A 15615-nucleotide genomic window follows, 5' to 3' on the forward strand; every position below is an offset into this window, starting at 1 on the left:
AGGAATTTCCTTTAATAGTATAACTCTTTAGTTATTAAACTTAGCTATACCTTCTTAGAGATGTTCTGTATCTACCTTTTTATCGATTATTTAAAGCCTAAGTTAAGGGCCTATATAGTAAGTAGTAAGGTCTTAGATACCTTTAAGGTAGTTAAGGTAGTAGTATTAAGAAGAGAAACTCTTATTTAGACAAGGTAATAAGAAGGCTCTTATAAAGCCTCTTTAATACTATACTATACTAAGAAAAGCTCTTCTTATAATCTAAAGACCTTATCTATACTAGTAAACACATAAAGAGTATCTAGTAACTAAACTTTAAATACGTAAGAAGACTTTCTTAGTATTATAAAAACCCCTTTAGTAAGTAAGGTATAAAGTAACTACTACTAATGTTAGTAGCCTAGTTATTAAGTAAATTTATACTTACTATATAAATACTCTATATATAGTTAATCTAAGTATACTTATACTTAGTACCTTAATAAGGCTAGTACTTTAGGCACTAATACTACACTAGTAGCCTACTACGTTACGCCTAAACAATAAGAAGAGAGACGACCCTTAATAAGTATTTAAGTAAAGATACGTATTAAAAGTAGCTAGGTAGCTATACTAGCCTTACTAGACTTAAGAGTAGAAGTTAACCTTATCTACTTATAACTATTAGGACAAGAGGTACTATAGTAACTTAATAATTATATTATAGTGTCCTTACTATTCTAGAAAATAACGACAAGCTTTAGGTTATACGATCTGTTTATTAAGGCCTAAGATAACTACTTAATAGTAAGGCGACATTAAGGTAGATTTGTTATTACTAACATTAGAGACTTAGATATTATACTTAGATTCTTATAGCTAAAGGCTATAGACTTAATCGTTTTATAAAAGACCTAGACGTTTATATACCTTATATTATCTTTAATAGTTAGGCCATATATTATAAAAAAAGAAATTAAAAAGGTAATAAAAAAAGCTTAATTTGTAATTATAGTAATAGTATAACTAATTATAGTTAACCTAGAATCCCTAAGTAAGAAGAGACTATAAGAGGAACTATAAGAAGATAGTAAGGCTATAGCGACCTTACTTAGTAAGTACTAATAATTTGTAGACGTCTTCTCTAAGAAAGGGGCTAGATTACTACCTATAATTAATAGCCTTACTTATATAATAGACCTTAAAGAAGATATAGTACTATTATATAGCTAAATCTACTTACTTATAAAGGTTAAGCTAGGTGTCTTATACAAATATTTAGACGACGCCCTAGTAAAAGGATAGATCTATCTAAGTAAGAGCCTTACTAGTACTCTAATACTATTTGTTCTAAAGAAAGAAAAGAAGCTACGACTTTACGTTAACTACTAGACGTTAAATAGTATAACTAAAAAGAACTAAGCCCTTATTCTATTAATTAAGAAGATCCTTAATTAGCTATCGTAAGCCTATGTTTATACTAAGCTTAACTTACGTAAAGCGTACTATTAAGTTTGTATTAAGGCTAGTAATAAGTAGAAAACAGCTTTCTAGTACTAATATAGCTACTTTAAATACTGTGTTATACCCTTTAGGCTAGTAAACGTACTAGCGACCTTCTAGTCCTTTATTAATAAAGTACTAGAGAATCTTATTAATAATATTTATATTATATATCTTAATAATATCCTTATCTACTTTATAAATAAAGAAGAGTATATATAGTATGTTTACTACGTCTTTAAACGTCTCTAATAATATAACCTCTATACTAACCTCTTAAAGTATAAGTTTAATATAAAGTAAGTAGGTTTCTTAAGATATGTTATTAACTTGTAGAGAGTTTGTATTAAACCTAAGCGTGTCTTTATAATCTAAGAATAGCTTATCCTTATAACTATAAAAGACATTTGTGTCTTTCTAAGGTTTACTAGGTTCTATAAGCGCTTTATTAAGAATTATTTAAAGATTACTATACTACTAACAAATCTCCTTTAAGGTAACGCTACTAGTACTATTACACTAAGTTCTAAAGCCTTAAAAGCCTTTTATAAGCTACGACTAGTCTTTATAAAGGCCTCTTTCTTACGTTACTACGACCTTAAACTACTTATATATATAAAAACAAATATATCTACTTATACTATTAGTACTATCCTTTTATAGCTATAGAAAGGCTACTAGTACCTTATTACATTTATTTCTAGAAAGCTAAAAGGGCTAGAGCTATACTATAATACCTTTAACACTAAGTTAATAGCTATTATTAAGGCTTTTAGGTTATAAAGGCCGTACTTAGTATATATATAAAGTTTAGTATTAGTTTTAATAGATTACCTAAACTACTATTACCTCTTTATAAAGCTAAAGTTGTTATAGTAGTAAGCTAGATAGCTAAAAGAACTTTCTGTCTTTAACTTTAAGATTAAATATAAGAAGAGTACTTAAAACCTTACTAATAAGTTATTATAATAGCCTGACTTATAAGATCCTAATAAGTAATTAGAGGCGTAACAAGCTCTTTTAGTAACTTTCCTTAACAAATTCTAAGTAAACGTAGTTACCTTAAAAGCTATTAGTCTTACTATAAGGCTTGTTTAAAACAAAGCTTTTATTCTTTTTATTCTTTTAATTCCTTTTATTTCTTTAATTCCTTTTATTCTTTTTAAAGGTCTAGCGACCTTTTTAACGTATACTGTCTTAGTAGAATCGCTCTAGCGTAAGAGGCTAGACTTACGCTAGCTAGTAGACTAAGGCGATCGTAAGTCTTAGGGACCTAACGCTTTTATTACTAGAGTATTAAGTCGTAAATCAAACACTCTTATACTAGTAAAGAACTTTACTTAGAGTTAGGCTAGTAAGAGTAATAGCTAGGTAATAGTAACGTTAACGTTACTACTATTACTATTAGAAGCCCTTTGTAATATATAGTAGAAGGACGCCTTTATTACTAATAAAGAGTAGAAAAAGTAGTAAAGTAGCTAAGGTACTACTAGGTCTTTATAGACATTTAAGGATAATATACTACTATAGTATTATAAACGTATATATATACCTAATAATCTAGGCTTATATAAGGAGTTACTAAAGCTTTTTTATAACGTACTTACTATAAGGTACTAAAGAGTTAGTAAAACAAAGAAAAGGCTTTCTTAATCCTTCTTTTAGCTAAGTCTTAATAAAGACGTCTACTATTACGTTTCTACTTATACTATCTATTAAAGAACAAAGGTAAGGACTTATCTACTATATAGTAAGTTAGCCTTACTCTTTATTCCTTCTAAACCTTAGTAAGAGATCTTACTTAACTTTATTACGTAGCTACCTTACTCTTATAACGTAGTAAGTAAACTATATAATTTAATACTTGTTATTATAAACTAATTTATAAAATTTTCCTTATATATTCTAATAACTAATCGTCTTACTAGTAATAGGCTAGTGTCTCTCTTAATACACTACGTTATATAATAATTTAGAATTCTAGATAGTATTATCTTAGACTAAGGCTCTTTCTTTATAAGTAAATTCTAGAGTAGTTTCTACTAGTACTTAGTAATATTATAGTAACTTAGTACTACTTATTACTTATAAACAGACAGGTAGACAGAATAGTAAAACTAAGCTATTAAGTATTACCTTTAAACTTATTATAGCTTTATATAAGACGACTAAGTAACTAAGCTAGATCTTACTAAATTTATATATAATACCTTATAATACTCTATAATAAACGTAATACTATTATACGTACTATATAAGTACTAGCTATAAGGTCTTAAGGACATACCCTTAAACTAGTTAAAGCTAGTAAAAGCGCTAGTAGCTAATATATAAGTAAAGTAACTATAAAGTAGCTATAAAGAAATTATTATATTTCTTTAGTACTCTTAAAAATAGTATAAGAAATAGTATAACTAAAACTAAAAAAAGATTTTATTTAAAAAAAGAGACTAAGTACTCTTATTAATAAAATACTTAAAGTAACGTTAACCCTTTAAGAAATTTATAGATAAGTACATTAGCCCTTACTAAATTAAAGACGTTATTAAGGACTATAGACTTACTTATAGACTACGCCTTCTTTTGTTAGTATAGCTATATCTTACTTTTTTAATTATAAGCCTAGAACCTTATAAGGCGTAAGAAGGTAAAGTCCTTATAAGCCTAATAGATATCTTAGTCTTAGATAAAGAAACATTTAAAGTAAAAGCTATTCTTAACTATAAAGGCTTATAAAGAAATAGACTTTATCTTATAAAATAAAAAGGGTATAATAATTTAAAAAACTTATAAGAACTATAATAAAACCTTAATAATAGCCTACTTTTACGTAAATATAAATAAATATATTAAGATAATTATTAGAAAGGTATAATATTACTAGTATAGTTATAGTAACGTAAGTACGACTTTTATATTTATTATATAAAAACTTAAAAACCTAAGTATCTTAAAAAAAATACTAAACTACTCTTTTACTAGTAAATACCTTTTAAAGCTTTACTAACTTTATTATTATATATCTTAAAAAAAAAAAAGAAAAAAAATCTAAAGTATAATCTTACTTATTAAAGACACTTTAACTCTTAGTTATCTATTATTTGTCCTTATTACTATCTTTTCTACTATTATTTTCTTTATTATTATCTTTTATAGTATCTACTACTACTTTATCCTTTACTTTCTTACTTCTTTTAGATCTTTGTAATTTATACGCGTACTACCTTTAAGTTAGTAGTAACTTAGTATTAAGGTAGAAGATACTTATAACTTTCTTAAAATAAGACACGTACTTTTTAAAGATAGTAATATAGTTTTACTATACTTAGATTACTTTTTTTATAAGCTAATTATAATAGTCTACCTTTATGTTTATAGTTATAGTAAACTTATTATAAAGCTCTAACTAATAAGTAATTTTTACTAGATAACCTAACTTTTACTTTATATACTTTTTCTTATCTACTTTATTATTATAAAGCCTCTTCTCTACTAATATTATAGTCTAAGACTTTAAATATTAAAGGCTCTTCTTTACTAAAGTTTAGGTAGCCTAAATTATAGCCTATTTATATTAGCTTTAACTTTACTATAAATAATAGACTACCTTATCTTATTCTTTTTTATAATTACTTTTTAAAGTTTAATTCCTTTAGCTTAAAGAGTTAAAACAACCTAGTAACGTTAATAAAGCTACGATATAAGAGCGTTACCTTAAAAAGAGTTATACTTATAAAAATATACTCTTTCTTTAGATTTTTATAATAGACGTACTTTACTAATATAGCTACTATACTATTAGGCCGTTACTCTTTACTAAAAAGGAATACTTATAGTCGTTATCCTTATACTTTAGTAGAGTACCTTATAAGTCTTATAAAGCTATTTAGTTTAAGTATCGCTTATAAGCTACTAAACGCTTTATTAGTACTATATTATCGTTAATAGTTTAATAAAGGTACGTTAAAAGTTTGTTAAAAGAGTTGTAAAAAGAAAGAGATATAGTAGTATTATATTTATATAAGGTAAAAAGAAGAAAAAGAGGTAATAAACTAGTAAAAACAAGTCTTTATATACCTCTTAGTACTATAAAAGACAGACTAAGTAAAGAAGAATAAAAGAAGTGTTTTTTTATATTTACTTAAAAAATACAATTATAAGTAATATAGTTTAATCCTTATAGCTACCTACTATTAGTATACTATCGACCTTTTAGTAAGAAGTAATAAAGGATTTCTAAAAGTAGTAAAAGAGTAAGGAATACTAGTGTACTTAGGTAATATAGTTTATATTACGTATTAAGGGTCTTATAACTATCTAGTAACTTACTAGTACTTTACTATAGTATATCTTTACTAAAAGTAAATATAAGAGGCGTACTAGGTAGAGATCTAAAAGTATAATATATAATAGAAATCTTATAGTTTAGCTATATACCTTTACTATACTATAAAGTCACTACTATTTTCTTTTTCTTAATACTACTAGTTATATAGTTATATAGTTATATATTTACTTACTAATTTATTCTTATATATTTATTCTTATTTCTAAAGAGGTATTAGCCTACCTTAGTCTCCTTATAATCTAACGGCTACTTATAAGCTTTTAAGGACAGAAGCTAAAAAAGAAGGATATTATATTAGGTACGCTAATACGTAAGACTATAATAGCTTAGAAATTAAGTATAAAGTAACTATATACTATAACTAAGGTAATAGTAGGCATTAAGGAGTATAAGAATAAAGAGTAAGAAGAGAAAAGAAGAGGGGTTTAGAGATTAGTCTATAGTTAAAGTAGTAATATACTTTTAAATATACTATAACTGTCTATTAACTCTTACCTCTTTTACTTTATAGAAATACACCTAACAATTAGTTGTTAGAATATATAAAGAAAATTTTGTAAATTAGTCTATAATAACAAGTATTAAATTATATAGTTTACTTACTACGTTATAAGAGTAAGGTAGCTACGTAATAAAGTTAAGTAAGATCTCTTACTAAGGTTTAAAAGGAATAAAGAGTAGGGCTAACTTACTATATAGTAGATAGGTCCTTACCTTTATTCTTTAATAAATAGCGTAAGTAGAAACGTAATAGTAGACGTCTTTATTAAGACTCGGCTAAAAGAAGGATTAGAAAAGCCTTTTCTTTGTTTTACTAACTCCTTAGTACCTTATAGTAGGTACGTTATAAAAAAGCTTTAGTAACTCCTTATATAAGCCTAGATTATTAGGTATATATATACGTCTATAATACTATAGTAGTATATTATCCTTAAATGTCTATAAGGACCTAGTAGTACCTTAGCTACCTTACTACTTCTTTTACTCTTTATTAGTAATAAAGGCGTCCTTTTACTATATATTATAAAGGGCTTCTAATAGTAATAGTAGTAACGTTAACGTTACTATTACTTAGCTATTACTCTTACTAGCCTAACTCTAAGTAGAGTTTTCTACTAGTATAAGAGTATTTAATTCGTAACTTAATACTCTAGTAATAAAAGTATAAGGTCTCTAAGACTTATAATTACCTTAGTCTACTAGCTAGCGTAAGTCTAGCCTCTTATACTAGAGTAATTCTACTAAGATAGTATACGTTAGAGAGGTCACTAGACCTTTAAAAGAAATAAAAGAAATTAAAGAAACAAAAAGAATTAGAAGAATAAAAAGAATAAAAGCTTTGTTTTAAATAAGCCTTATAGTAAGACTAATAGCTTTTAAAGTAACTACGTTTACTTAGAATTTGTTAAGAAAAGTTACTAAGAGAGCTTGTTATACCTCTAATTACTTATTAGGATCTTATAAGTTAGGCCGCTATAATAACCTATTAGTAAGGTTTTAAGTACTCTTCTTATATTTAATCTTAAAGTTAAAGATAGAAAGTTCTTTTAGCTATCTAGCTTACTACTATAATAACTTTAGCTTTATAGAGAGGTAATAGTAGTTTAGGTAATCTATTAAAACTAATACTAAACTTTATACATATACTAAGTACAGCCTTTATAACCTAAAAGCCTTAATAATAGCTATTAACTTAGCGTTAAGGGTATTATAGTATAGCTCTAGCCCTTTTAGCTTTCTAGAAATAAATATAATAAGGTACTAGCGGCCTTTTTATAGCTATAAAAGGATAGTACTAATAGTATAAGTAGATATATTTGTTTTTATATATATAAGTAGTTTAAGGTTGTAGTAACGTAAGAAAGAGGCCTTTATAAAGACTAGTTATAGCTTATAAAAGGCTTTTAAGGCTTTAGAACTTAGTGTAACAGTACTAGTAACGTCGCCTTAAAGGAGATTCGTTAGTAGTATAGTAATCTTTAAATAATTCTTAATAAAGCGCTTATAAAACCTAGTAAACCTTAAGAAGATATAAATGTCTTTTATAGTTATAAGAATAAGCTATTCTTAGATTATAAAGACACGCTTAGGTTTAATATAAACTCTTTATAAGTTAATAACATATCTTAAGAAACCTACTTACTTTATATTAAACTTATACTTTAAGAAGTTAGTATAAAGGTTATATTATTAGAGACGTTTAAGAACGTAGTAAACATACTATATATACTCTTCTTTATTTATAAAGTAAATAAAGATATTATTAAGATATATAATACAAATATTATTAATAAGATTCTCTAGTACTTTATTAATAAAGGACTAGAAGGTCGCTAGTACGTTTACTAGCCTAAAGGGTATAACACAGTATTTAAAGTAGCTATATTAGTACTAGAAAGCTGTTTTCTACTTATTACTAGCCTTAATATAAACTTAATAGTACGCTTTATATAAGTTAAGCTTAGTATAGACGCGGGCTTATAATAGCTAATTAAGGATCTCTTTAATTAATAGAATAAGGGCTTAGTTCTTTTTAGTTATACTATTTAACGTCTAGTAGTTAACGTAGAGTTATAGCTTTTCTTCTTTCTTTAGAACAAATAGTATTAAAGTACTAGTAAGGCTCTTACTTAGACAGATCTATCTTTTTACTAGGGCGTTATCTAAATATTTACGTAAGACACTTAGCTTAACCTCTATAAGTAAGTAGATTTAGCTATATAGTAGTACTATATCTCCTTTAAGGTCTATTATATAAGTAAGGCTATTAATTATAAGTAGTAATCTAGCCCTTTTCTTAAAGAAGACGTTTATAAATTATTAGTACTTACTAGGTAAGGTTACTATAGCCTTACTATCTTCTTATAGTTCTTCTTATAGTCTCTCTTTACTTAAGGATTCTAGTTTAACTATAATTAGTTATACTATTACTATAATTATAAATTAAGCTTCTTTTATTACCTTCTTGATTTCTTTCTTTATTATATATAGCCTAACTATTAAAGATAATATAAGGTATATAAACGTCTAGGTCTTTTATAAAACGATTAGGTCTCTAGCCTTTAGCTATAAGAATCTAAGTATAATATCTAAGTCTCTAATGTTAGTAACGACAAATCTACCTTAATGTTACCTTACTATTAAGTAGTTATCTTAGGCCTTAATAAATAGATTATATAACCTAAAGCTTGTTATTATTTTCTAGAATAGTAAAGATACTATAATATAATTATTAAGTTACTATAGTACTTCTTGTCTTAATAGTTATAAGTAGATAAGGTTAACTTCTACTCTTAAGTCTAGTAAGGCTAGTATAGCTACCTAGCTACTCTTAATACATATCTTTACCTAAATACTTATTAAGGGTCGCCTCTCTTCTTATTGTTTAGGCGTAACGTAGTAGGCTACTAGCGTAGTATTAGCGCCTAAAGTACTAGCCTTATTAGGGTACTAAGCGTAAGTATGCCTAGACTGTCTATAAGTAGAGTATTTATATAGTAAGTACGAATTTACTTAATAACTAGGCTACTAGTATTAGTAGTAGTTACTTTATACCTTACTTACTAAAAGGGTTTTTACAATACTAAGAGAGTCCTTTTACGTATTTAAAGTTTAGCTACTAGATACCTCTTACGTATTTACTAGTATAGATAAGGTCTTTAGATTATAAGAAGAGCCTTTTCTAGTATAGTATAGTATTAAAAAGGCTTTATAAGAGTCTTCTTATTACCTTGTCTAAATAAGAGTTTTCCTTTTTAACACTACTACCTTAACTACCTTAAAGGTATCTAAGACCTTACTACTTATTATATAAGCCCTTAACTTAGGCTTTAAACAATTAATAAGAAGGTAGATACAGAATATCTTTAGAAGAGTATAGCTAAGTTTAATAACTAAAGAGTTATACTATTAAAGGAAATTCCTAAAGGTCTTATTTTAGTTTTAAGTTAATATTTAGAGTTTTAATACTACTTTAAGAAAGTAGGTACCCTTATCTATAATACTATAAAAGAGCTATACCTTTATTTCTTTCTAAGTTATATTAAGAACTAATCTACCTTTTTCTAAGAAAATAAAAGACTTCTAGTACTCTTTAATATAATCCTTTAGTACTACTACTATAGCGCTAATACGTTTAGTATCTATTAGATAACTCTCTAGGTAGGTATTAAACTCTATTTCTTAGTTAAATAAGAATGTCGTAATACTAGTATATATCTTGTTTTTTAGTAAAATAAAAGGAGTATTATAATAGCTCTTTCTTATTTCTTTAATATAGGTTTACTAGAAGGGCCGTTCTACTTTAAGAGGGTTATTAAATTTATATAGGTTTATTAAGAAAGCCTTTCTTCTCTTAAGTACTATAAGGTAGTCTTGCTTTTACTTAAGGTACTACTCTACCCTTATTTAAGCGATCCTTTTGTTTAACTTAGTCTTACTTAAAGAAAGGATTTCTATTAATATTTAAGGTATTATACTAGGTTTACTACTATCTACTTATAAAGAGGTATTCTAAAGAGTTACTTAAGAAGAGGCCTACGTCTTATTAAGGTTTATTTGTTATATTTATGTTATTACTTCTTACTCTAATAGTCTATAACCTTTTAGTAAAGGAAAGAGATTAGAATATTAGGTATATTTTTATAGAGTAAAAGAGGTAAGAGTTAATAGATAGTCGTAGTATATTTAAAGGTATATCGTTACTTTAACTATAGACTAATCTCTAAACCCTTTCTTCTTTTTCTTCTCTACCCTCTATTCTTATACTCCTTAATGCCTACTATTACCTTAGTCGTAGTACGTAGTTACCCTGTACTTAATTTCTAAGCTATTATAGTCTTACGTGTTAGCGTACCTAATATAAGGTACCTTTACTACTATAACGTCTTTAGTATCTAATTCTTTAATTTACTAGTTCTTTATCTATTAAGATGTCTCTTCTAAGGCTTATATAGCCTGTTCTTTAGCCTCTTATTATCAGGGGTCAACAACACGATACTTAGGTAAAGTCGATTTATTCTATAAAGAGAATACTCTAAAGAAGAAGAAAAGGAAAGGGTTTGTATAAGGTAAGAGACAAGAGAAAACTCTACTATTAGAGTAGGGTAATAATAGTCTAGTTAGTTACGTACTTAGTACTAACCCTTTACTAGGTTCTAACCTATAACATTACTCTCTCTTCTCTTCTTTTTATACTAACGCCTAATCCTATAACCTACGCTTTGTATAAGGGCCTTAATTAGCTCTCCTTAGTAAGTAATCTAGACGATCCCTATACTACTATAAATTAATTCCCCTTCTTCCTTATACCTAACCTTAATAACCTAATCTACTACTCTTACTACTACCTCTCTTTATACTATACGATTATACTATAATCTATTAATTAAGCTACTACTAAGTGTTCTAAAGTAGCTACCTTCTAACGATTAGTAAGTTAAGCTCTCTTTAAGCTTGTATAGTACTAACCTAGCCGCTAGCCTACTACTAAGCGTCCTAAAGTAGCTATCCTTAACGATTAGTAAGTCAAGCTCTTCTTTAGTACAAACTTATATAGCGCTAACGTAGGCGCTAGCTTATTACTAAGCCTTCTTTTTTTTTTTATATATATAGTAAAAATAGCTACCTTAAACCTATAGAACACGTATAACGCTACCTTACTTTTAGCTAGCCCTTACTAATACATATATAGCCTTGTTTATATAGTTAATAATACTATCACGTAGTTAAACGCCCTTACTACCTAGTAGTACCTAATCTTATATATTACCTCTCTTTATATCCTTACGTAACTTATCTATATAAATAAGTAGCGTTAAGCCCTAGCCCTTTTAAGGCGTAACGTGTCTTTTTACCTTAGCTGTATTACTTTAGTATAAGTATAGACGTATTATCTGTCTTATATAAATACGATACTTATATAGTACGTAAGCGTACTCGTCCTTAGTAGCTATTCTTTATATTATAAAAACGACTAAAGGGTCTTTCCTAACTACTAAGTACTACTTAGATTCTAGAATAAGGCGTATAAGAACTATAAATAAAGGGACTATAGTATAAAGTGTTCTACTTATAGTAGTAGTATACGACAGGCTTTTCTAGATAATTGTCTAGGACTACTAGCCTTAAAGTAAAAGAAAGAGAGTAACGATAATAAGCTAGGCACAGGCACGGTTATACGTTTTCTTAAGAGAGGGTTAGGGTTGTATAATAACCTAATCGTACTATAAGGTCTAGACAGTAAGGGTTTAGCTAGTGTTTCTCTTACTCTCCTCTTTTTTTAGTATAATAAAAGGTTGTACTCTTACCTAATAATCTATAACTTATAATGTCTATAATAACTATAACTTTATATACTATAAATAATAGTATAAGGAAAAAGACATATATAATAACTTATCCTTATACCTAGTAGTACGTTATATAACGCCTGCCCTACTAGGTATTCTGTTCCCTCTCTTTTTACTACTCTTATTTTTTATATAACGCTAGTATAGTAGTGTTAGTTAGTATAGACACAGGTTCTTAAGTAAGGGCTTAATACCTTACCTACTTAACTAGGTACTATACCTAGCTACCCTAGCCCTGTTATATAGTACGCTTCTCTATAATCTTCTTAATATAGTATTTCTCTTTCTTTCTTATAATTATAGGCCTAGGCTAATCGTTAGTTACCTTTTATAATAAGAACAGATCGTATAACACTAGGCATAAGAGGCTAGAAGAGAACACGTTATAGATCCCTAAAGGGGTGTTAAGCTAGTAGCTATATAAACCTACGACTTTTGTTACTATAAACTTAGTATACTTTATATTAAGCTTCTTTAACAGATAGCTTATATAGACATTCTATAGATCGAGCTAGACCTTGTTACTAACGTTAAATTATATAGCTTATAAGTACTACTAATTTGTTAAGTCCTCTTATACCTACTAGGCTATAGCTATTAACGCCTATACCTACTTAGTCGTATCCTTAAGCTTTCTTACGATATTGTCTACTTACTAGATAAGGCTCTTATAAGTACTATATAGTATTAGGTTATATAACGTCTAGATTAGGCTAATATAGTACTTATAGGTTAAAAAGAAAGGGCTTACTCTTATAGATACTATGTCTTAATTGTTAATCGCTAGTTCTGTAGCTAGTAGTAGCTTAGCCTAATTGTCTTAAGCGTAATTCGTAAATGTATAAAGGTATGTCTTTACTGTCTAGTTTATATACTTTATTAACCTGTCTGTTTTAGAGTAGAATATAGTTAACAACCTTTATACGATCTTTAGATATATGTAGATCTGTGCCTATACGATTCTTATAAACTATAGTCTCTTATTAGATATAATTACGTATAGTAGTCTATAATATTAGTAGAAGTATTATATAAACGCGTTAGCTACGTCTTCTACTCTAATCTATACTATTAGTTTAAGAATTACTTCTTTACTTAACTAGTCTATAATAACTATAAGGTTTATATAACCTTTACTCTTAGGTAGGTCGACTATAAAGTCGATTAAAATCTCTTTCTATATCTAATTAGGTATAAGTAAGGGTTTTAAGAATCCTTACTTCTAATTTCTTTAGGCCTTATTATAACTATATAAATCGTAGTTTTGTATAAAGTAACAGATATCTCTAAGTATCCTTAGCTAGAAGAACTAGTGTATTATAAGGGCAGACATAACCTTATAACCTAAGTAGCCTATTAAGACTAAGTCGTATATATATTAGATTAGCTTTATATAGAGCTAAAGTACTTTATAACTGTCTAGAAGCTAACTAAACGACAAATAAGGTAGTCTCTAGTCTTATTAAAATATAACTTTACGATCTTATATATTAAAGAAAAGACAAACCTAATAGCTAACGTACTATTATAATAAGACTAGGACATACTGTCTAACTAAGAAGACAAACGACTATAGTACTATATAATATAACTACTAAAGCTAAGCTACTTAGTTAACCTCTTAAGTAGGCTACTCTTAGGGTAGAAAGTAACGGCTAAAGGGAACCCTTTCTCTTAGAAATTAACGATAGCTACTAGGTTACGCTTATAATCTATAAAGACGACCTATACTACTCTTATAGAGAGCGCTATACTAGCTAGTAACAGGCTAGCGTATACGGCCCTAGAGGTAGAAGGCGGCTTAGAGGGGCTCTAGGTAAGGGCCTATATAAAGGATTAAGCGTATAATAAGATAGTCTAGGCGTTAGCCTAAGGTAACTAAGTCTTTTTAACTAAACTTAGGGTTAAGGTATTAATTATAAAGTATAGCTTAGACTAGGGAAATTAGCTACTCTTCTAAGGTAGGTACTAGGTTCTAGATTCTAAAGAAGTTCTTATAGTCTATACAAATCTTAAAACTCTTAACGCTTTATAGGCTTAAGTCTTACTTCTTAAGACAACAGATAATTACTAACATTTCCTTGTTATAGATCTTATAATTATACTTAGCTAGATTGTTCTTCTTTAAGAAGTACGTATAAGGTTATACAACTCTCTTATCGTTAACCTAAAATAGTGTCTTACCTATATACTACTTAAAAGAGTCTATCTCTAAGATTATCTTATAGTTATAGTTAAAAAAGGTAAGGATTAGTACTAATACAAACATCTTCTTTAGCTATTTAAAGGCCTTCTTAGTGTCCTTTGTCTACTTAAACACCTTGTCTTTCTTTATAAGGTCTATAATTAAGCGTACGACATTAGAGAAGTTCTAGATAAACTTCTTATAAAAGTTTATAAATCCTAAAAACCCTTAGACTCTCTTAACTATATAAGGTACTTCTTAGTCTAGGATAGCCTTAACCTTACCTAGGTCTATCTATATACCTTACTTAGCCTTAATAATAAACCTAAGGTACTTAGTTAATTTAACCTTAAACTTATACTTGTTAATATTAAGCTATAGGCCTGCCTTTTAGAGTCTAGCTAGTACCTTTTATACGTACTCTTTATGTTCTTTAAGAGTCCTTTTTAAATAGATTAGGACGTTATCTACGTACACTAAGTAGAACTTGTCTAGGTAGTCCTAAAGGACCTAGTTAATGTACTTTTAAAAGGTACTTAGTGTGTTTATAAGCCTAAAGGGCGTTACTAGCTACTTGTATAGGCTATACCTTATATAAAAGGCTGTCTTTTATTTGTTACTCTTAGCGATCTATATCTTATAAAAGGCTGTAATTACGTCTAGCTTTATAAACTATTTTACTTATCTAATGTTTTATAAAGTCTTATAGATTAGTAAGAGAGGGTATTAGTCCTTTTAGGTAATCTTATTTAGCCTCTAGTAGTTAATACAAAACTAGAGTCTACCTCCTAGCTTTTATATAAAGAGTACTAGAGCTACTACTAGTAAGTTACTAACCCGGATAAATTACTTGTCTAGTAAGTTAGTTAGAGTCTTTTAGAGGACTAATAGCTCGTCTCTTAATATACTATAAAGCGGCCCTTATAAGATCTCTTATTCTTTTCTATCTGTCTTCTTAATCTTAATAGTATAATTAACTAACTTACTATAAAGTAGTAGTAGCCTCTTTACCTTTATATAATTAAATAACAAAAAGAACTCTTAGTACTAGGCAAGTAAAAAGAGTTAATAATCAGACTTCTTTTTAGTAGCTAAGGCCTTCTAGATATTAGCTATACTTACTAAGAAGACCTAGAGCTTCTTCTTCTTCTCTCTCTATTATACGACAGACATAAACCCGGCTACTATAATACTATTACGTAATTTAGGGGTTTGTCTAGGTTAATAGTCTAGTTCCTAACTCGCGTACT

The sequence above is a fragment of the Amorphotheca resinae genome (assembly GCF_003019875.1).
Source record: "Amorphotheca resinae ATCC 22711 unplaced genomic scaffold M430scaffold_3, whole genome shotgun sequence".
NCBI classification, from domain to species: Eukaryota; Fungi; Ascomycota; class Leotiomycetes; order Helotiales; family Amorphothecaceae; genus Amorphotheca; species Amorphotheca resinae.